The 7,028-nt window shown below is 37.0% G+C and overlaps 1 non-coding gene across 1 annotated transcript; it reads left to right on the top strand.

Moving 5' to 3' along the window:
* The first annotated feature begins 314 nt into the window (after positions 1-314).
* Positions 315-422, top strand: LOC112082409. The gene has a single exon (XR_002897079.1). It is a non-coding gene; the product is annotated as a small nucleolar RNA R71 (small nucleolar RNA).
* The last annotated feature ends 6,606 nt before the right edge of the window (positions 423-7,028 follow it).

Here is a 7,028-nt window from a genome sequence, read left to right on the forward strand (position 1 = left end):
TGATCATAAGAATCCATTGGGTTGTCCCATCAAAGTTACATGTATTGTGTGCCTTGTTTGGTTGTTGCAATCCAAGATGACTCATTATGTGATGGAGACACTTCATAACTTCCGAAATCTCTTCTTTATGCTCAGGAAGTGCAGAATTACCAAAGGTTGCTTGATTTCGGATGCTGTTTGCAAAATTTTTGATGAAAACGTGAGCATCTTCTACAGATCTAGTTGAGAAGTCTCCATTACTTGCTGTGTTGAAAGAGTGTCGTAACTCTGGAGTAATACCTCGATAGAAGATACCCAGCAGGTATTCGTCGGTATATCCATGGTGTGGATAATCTCTTTGGTATTCCCTAAATCTTTCCCAAGTATCTAAAAGATCTTCATCTTCTTTTTGTTTAAAAATTCTCATATTGTTTCTTAAGAGATTTGAACGATTTCTAGTATAGAAACGATTTAGGAAAGCAATTTTACATGCTGCCCAGGTTTTTAGTGAAGCAGGTGGCAAAGATTTTAGCCATTTGCTGGCATTGTCTCTCAAGAGAATGGGAAAAGACTACACTTGTGGTACTCCCCATTTGCTGTAATGGTTGCACATAATTCTTTGAACGTCTCGATATGGTCTATCAAGTTTTCGAATCAATCACCATAGAATTGATTTTGTTGAACTAAACGGATATATGGTACCTTAATTTTGGTTTTGCCATCCTTTGGTAAGGCTCGTTGAATAGCTCTTCGATCTACCAAGAACTTCTCGAGTGAATCGAAACTTCCAATCAGTTCATCATCATCTTTATGTTTGGTCGATCCGATCAGCTCATTATCATCATAGATCGGTTCTTCAAACTCATGATCAGTCAGGTCATCGTCGCTTGGATCACCATCCACGCGATATGGTGGATCACCAAGAGTCCCGGGAACATGTTCCCGGTCTCCCATCGCAGAGAAACCTGAAAAATTCAAAAAAAAAAGTAAAAGTAAACAAATCAAAGTCCCCGGCAACGGTACCAAAAACTTGATTGCGAGCAAAAGTGGGGTTGTTGTTTTCGTTTTACTAGGCTTTAGGTTTAAAATTTATAACCCCTAAATGTCTGCAAGTGCACAGATGTGCGCTGTAGTACTTAGGGTATCGATCCACAGAGACTTAGTTGTTTCAGTACGAATTCACGGCAATGCTTAAATCAGATTAGAACTTAAACAGGTTTGGGTTTTGGTTTTGGGTTTTGGTTGTCACTAAATCTAAACTAGAAAGCTAAACAAGTAAAAGCAATTAAAAACAAGAGAAAAAAAATCAAGTAAATCGATTATGAATGAAAACAAGTAATAAGCGAATAAAAGTAGAATGAATTCGAAGGTTGTAAGCAATTAAAGACAAACATTGGGCATCAAGGGGAATTCGCAGGGGTTCATGGACTAAACTATGTCGATTTTAAACATATGATAAAGGTAATCAACTACGTATGTTCTAGAACTCGAGGCACGGAAGTATGAATAGCCTACTTTCGCAGCACTAAACAACTATCTCTCGCAACCCTAGATCAGTAAGTTTCCACTCTGATCCTGGAAGGGAGAAGATGCAATAGCAGAACAAGACTCATCTACATTCACAACTCAACTATAGGTAGGTTTCCACTTCTATAGAAGAATTTCTCGTTTCACCCTAGTTCAGACAATCAATGAAAACTTTCGCAACATATCATATCAGATCGGCTTCTAAGTGGCCAGCAAAGAATCACACAGTAAGATTAAAGGCAAACGAAGAACATCTAGAAGATTAATAATCCTAAATCTATCGATTCATAAGCAAAGACACATGAAATTCCTTTTGAACAATCTCTTTAAACCCAACTGGGTAACTACTCAAACATATTGTAACAAACCATCACAAACGAAATTGAAAGTGCAGGAAATTAAAGAAAAGAGGGAAGAAAAACGAAGAACAGAATCGCAGATGGAGGCGCGATGATGCTCTCCTCGACGGCTCCTCCTTCAAAGGCGGCGGCTCCTAGGGCTTCTCACACAAACTCTCTCTCTTTCTATCTTATGTCATCTACACACCTTTAGGAATGACCTAAAGGGGGTATTTATAGCTTCTGGAGTTGTCTTGGACACTTAGGGCTTCAAAAATAACGAAAGGAGTTGATCTGGGCTATAATTAAGTCGTCTGGAAAGTGAACAACCAATTTCCACGGTCGTGGTGGCTCTACCCGCGGGAAAATAGGCGTTGGCCGCGGTCCCGGCTCATGGCTCTCTTCCAGAACTGCATTTTCTGTCATTCTTGCATCGGGAGTATCTGAAGCTCTAACCGTTGGATTGTCTCCAAACCAAGTGCATTAGAAAGCTAGTTGGATCCTTTATGTTGTCTCAAATTTTGGGGTGATCAGACGGTGAGAAGGTCTTCATCGCTTGCCATACTTCTGACAGTCTGCATTTATCCAAAATTGCTCATTTGTTCCAAATTGCATATCTTTTGCCCAAGTTTCCTGTAAAGTCTTTTGAAACTCTAAAACATTGAAAACACTTTAAAAACCATTGAAAACAGAGTTAAAACACCTGCATAAGATACAATTATGATCCATAAAAGTGGAAATACTAAACAAACATTGATATAGATTATTATTTATAAAAAAAACGTAACTTGTCCTATCAAATTATTATTTAATATTAATATTTCTCTATTTTTAATATAGGAAATTTTAATCTGACAGAATATGATTAAAAAATATAATAAAATATTTGTTAATCATATGTGTTATTCTGAAAATCTTATTTAAATTTCAAATGTTAAATTAAATCTAACCTATATTTAAGGAAGTCTATTTTAAATTAATATCTATATATTATAGATATAACCTATATTTAAGGAACTTTTTAGTTATCTAAATTAATAGCTAATTTTCGAAATTAAATTTATATAAAAAAATATTTAAAAAAAAAATTTGAGAGTGCTTGGAAATAAACACTAAAAGTGCTTCTGTTTTAATATAATAGATGCAATATTAAAAGAGATTCACTCTTAAATGAATGAATGGCTGTAATCCCATAAATTGGAAAAAGATAATCTGTTGTGCCATAAACAAGTATGTATGCCATAATACACATGTATTCCTATTTTACCCTTGATGAAATTTTTGTTGCATTTCTGAATTTGATAAAAAAAAGTGATTGATTTTATTTAAATTGAAATTAATTATTTAAAACGAAATTAATTAAAAATAATTTTTATAATTAATTTTGTTTTTCTCATTCTTCTTCTTCGTCAACGTTTCGTTGATGGATTCTGAAAACCACCAAATCTCATTCTCGCCGTCAAACCTTCGCCTCTCCTCCTCTTCTTCATCCTCTGTTATCAGTTTATTGTTTTTATCTCTTCTTTCCACCACCATTGTTGAAGTTTCAAACACAGTTAGGTTTTTGTTTGGAGATTTGGGGATTTTACAATTTAGGGAGTAGATTTGTCAAAATTGCTTATTTGGTATGTAAATCGGGTTGGTAACCCAGTTTATGTGATGATTAGGTCTTTGCATAGATAATTTATCAAATATAGTTGTTGAATCGTAGTGATTCTTAGGTAGAAAATCTGTGTTCATCACCAAATCTGCAGAAGATGACAACTGGTACGAATGGTACAACTAAGAGATAAGATGACAACTAGTACAACTGGTACAACTATGAGATAGAGTACAACTGGTACAAATAGGTATAACTAAGACAACTTAAATAATTGCTGATTGAAAATTCTTCTATTATAATAGCAAATCGGATTGGTAACCCAGTTTTATATGACGATTAGCTATTTGCATGAATAATTTCTTAAATATAGTCGTTGAATCGTAGTGATTCCTAGGTAAATTATAATTATACCTGAGTTCATCTCCAAATCTGCAGAGGTTCTAATTAAATCGGTGGCATCCGCAATGCCTACCTTCGTCATGTCATGCTTTCGGTTACCTAAATCTACTGCGGCGAAACTAAGAAGCAGCAGCAAGGTATTGGTGGAGCTCTGATGGACATCATCGCGGTATGCACTGGTTAGCGTGGAAAAAAAATGTACAGAGAGAAATCGGAAGGAGGAATCGGATTCCGAGATGTTGAGGATTTTAACACGGCTTTATTGGCAAAACAATTATGGAGACTGATTGATAGACCAACTTCCATGTTTACACAGGTTTTCAAAGGACGATATTTTCGGAACACAAGTCCTTTGGACTCAGTGAAATCCTACTCACTGTCTTATGGATGGCGGAGCATAATCTCGGCTAGATCTTTGGTTAAAAAAGGGCTAATCAAAAGAGTTGGTTCATGATGCTTTATTTCTGTATGGAATGATCCTTGGATACCTTCTTCTCGCCCGAGATCAGCCACTTGTAAGGGTTTTAATTATTACCCGAATCTTACGGTTAATCATCTGATTGACCCAGTGACAAACTCGTGGAATCTGGGTCTGATAAAGGCAATTATCAACCCCGAGGATGTTGAAATTATTCGTGGAATTCCCATTAGTAGATCTTATAGGCCAGACTCATTGGACTGGCATTTTTCAAAATCTGGACGATATACAGTAAAGTCGGGTACAAAACTGAGCGGTATTCTGAGTGGATCTCAGAGGTCTCATTTGGCCCAGATGTTAAAGCTTTACAAGCATATACTTGGAAATTGATATGAGCGCCGAAGTTACAACATTTTATATGGCAAGCAATATCTGGTTGCCTATCAGCGTCGAAGGAAAAGGAGGAATCCAACAAGCATCAAAGGAAAAGGAGGAATCCAACACTTATGCATCTTGCAACATGGTTTACACTTGTGACAATGAGCTTCAAGAGCAATTCTTAGAAGATGAAGAGTATGGTTTGTTTGTAAAAGATCCAAACCCTGGGGATGATTCATCTGATGACAACACAGAACCAATAACCAAGAGCATATCTAGAGACAGATTGATTGAATTCAACAAGTTTGTGAAGTCCATTCCTCTCTATCTCGCATTCGATGATGTCTGGAAGCAAGTCTGCCTTCAAGTCTTTTTCAGATACAGCAAGGAGACTAAAGAGAACATCTCTACATATTTCAGAAGAGCCAGGTATCTATCTTTTCCTAGATCATCACCTGATGCAGCTGTTTACAGGATCCATCTCAAAGATCCCCAAGAAGTCAGTGATTACACAAACAAAATCAGCAAAGAAGCACTTGAAGAGTTCAACCAAGTAGTTCAAACCCTGCCAGAAGGAATTTTGTTTGCCAAAGCATGTAGAGACTACATGATAGGCCACTTCTTTTGTGACAGCAAAGAGTCAATCCAAGAGATGAAAGACTTGTTCACACACACCCAAGAAGGAAGACCAGTTCGAACTCTGCAAGTTCAAGACAAAGGTCAATTTCTTATCTCTTGTGACATTAGAGGTGAAAGATTCCTCAATATTCTTTGTGATTCTGGAGCTTGCATTAACATGATGTCCAAAGCAACTGCTTTGAGACTTGGCATTAAGCACATCTCAAGTACTAGGACAAAGATTAGCTTAGTAGATGATTCAAGTGCAACACCAAGAGGGATAGCCCGAGACATTCCTCTAAGGATTGGAGATTGCATTGCACCTGTCGATCTATACATAGTGAAGACCAAAGATGACTCTTATCCAGTCATTCTTGGATGGCCTTTCTTAGCAACTGCTGGAGCCATCATGGATTGGCCCAACAGGCGAGTTTCTTTTGCCAATATCGACAAGGGCATCTTCTATGAAGCTACACCACTTAAGAGCAAAAGAAGAGAGCAAATAGCCCAGGCATTTGAACCAGAAGAACTCTGGAGTGATGAAGAACCTGCAAGACATAACAGGAGGATTTTGAAAAGGACTTGTCTTAGGACAAGATCCTATTTGAACTAAGTCTTTTTCTTTACAAAGTCTAGCTAAGGACTATAAACCAAAGCGCTTGATGGGAGGCAACCCATTTTAGGTACTTATTTGCTTTTGTTTAGCTTTCTTTTTCTATCAAAGTTTTGCTTTTCTTATTTTAGACAGGCCTTAGTATGCCATAAAAAAAAGAGAGAGAAGAAAAGGAGCTGACCGCGGCCAAAGGAGGTTCGGCCGGAGCCAGCAGGCGTTTTACCGCGGCCAAGAAGATCTGGCCCGCGGCCGCGAAGCTCCGTAATAGACAATACTTTTTAGGTCTTAGGGCTATCAATCCCCTTGTCAAAGTAGCACAAACGAGGTTGTCAATCCAAGAATGTGGTGATAGACACTAAGCTATGTGATCAGTTTCTCAATTCAAGTAAACAGGTGAGGTTTTGATTGATTAATGACAACTAAAAACTTAAAACAAGATTAATGACTAAAGAAGTGATCAAACAAGAACTAAGCAAATGACAAGTGATGTGAATATGAAATGATGGAGGCATGAGATTCTAGACATGATAGTTGGCTAGGGTGCTTTGGTGCTGAACTAGGAATGCTAATGACAATGATGAGACATGATTCAAATGATTAAGAACTATAATCCAGATTAATCCTCTCATGAAGGTATTAACCTCTACACTAATCCATTTTCAAACCAAATCATCATTTGTGAAATATGAATCAGTGAGCATTAATAAACAGTTCTAAAAGATCATTCAAGCAAATAACAATACATCATCATGCAGCAAATACTTAAACCTCTAATACAGCTCTTTCAGGAATTTCATCAAACACTTTTGGTGCATGAAATTCCCAGAATCTAGATCTCAAGTGATGTGCAATGATCTAGCCTAGAGAACAGCTGTTTAGAGAGATGAATCAATGAATCTAGCCCTAAGCACTCCTAATCTAACACTTTAGCACCCTAACCTACACACCTCATTAAGGTGACTACTCACTAATCATACTAATCTCTCTTAAACCTTTGCAAGTTGAGAAGATTGGCATGATTAATGATGAGAAATGGAGATGGAGAAGATGGATAATGGTGGATTTGCAGCTTTAAACACAAAGATCTCTCAAACTCTCTTGATTAAAACCTTAAAAATTGATATTTCTCTTCTTAAGAGGAGTCTTTTCACAAAA

This window comes from Eutrema salsugineum, unplaced genomic scaffold, assembly GCF_000478725.1.
Source record: "Eutrema salsugineum unplaced genomic scaffold, Eutsalg1_0 scaffold_8, whole genome shotgun sequence".
Lineage (NCBI taxonomy): Eukaryota > Viridiplantae > Streptophyta > Magnoliopsida > Brassicales > Brassicaceae > Eutrema > Eutrema salsugineum.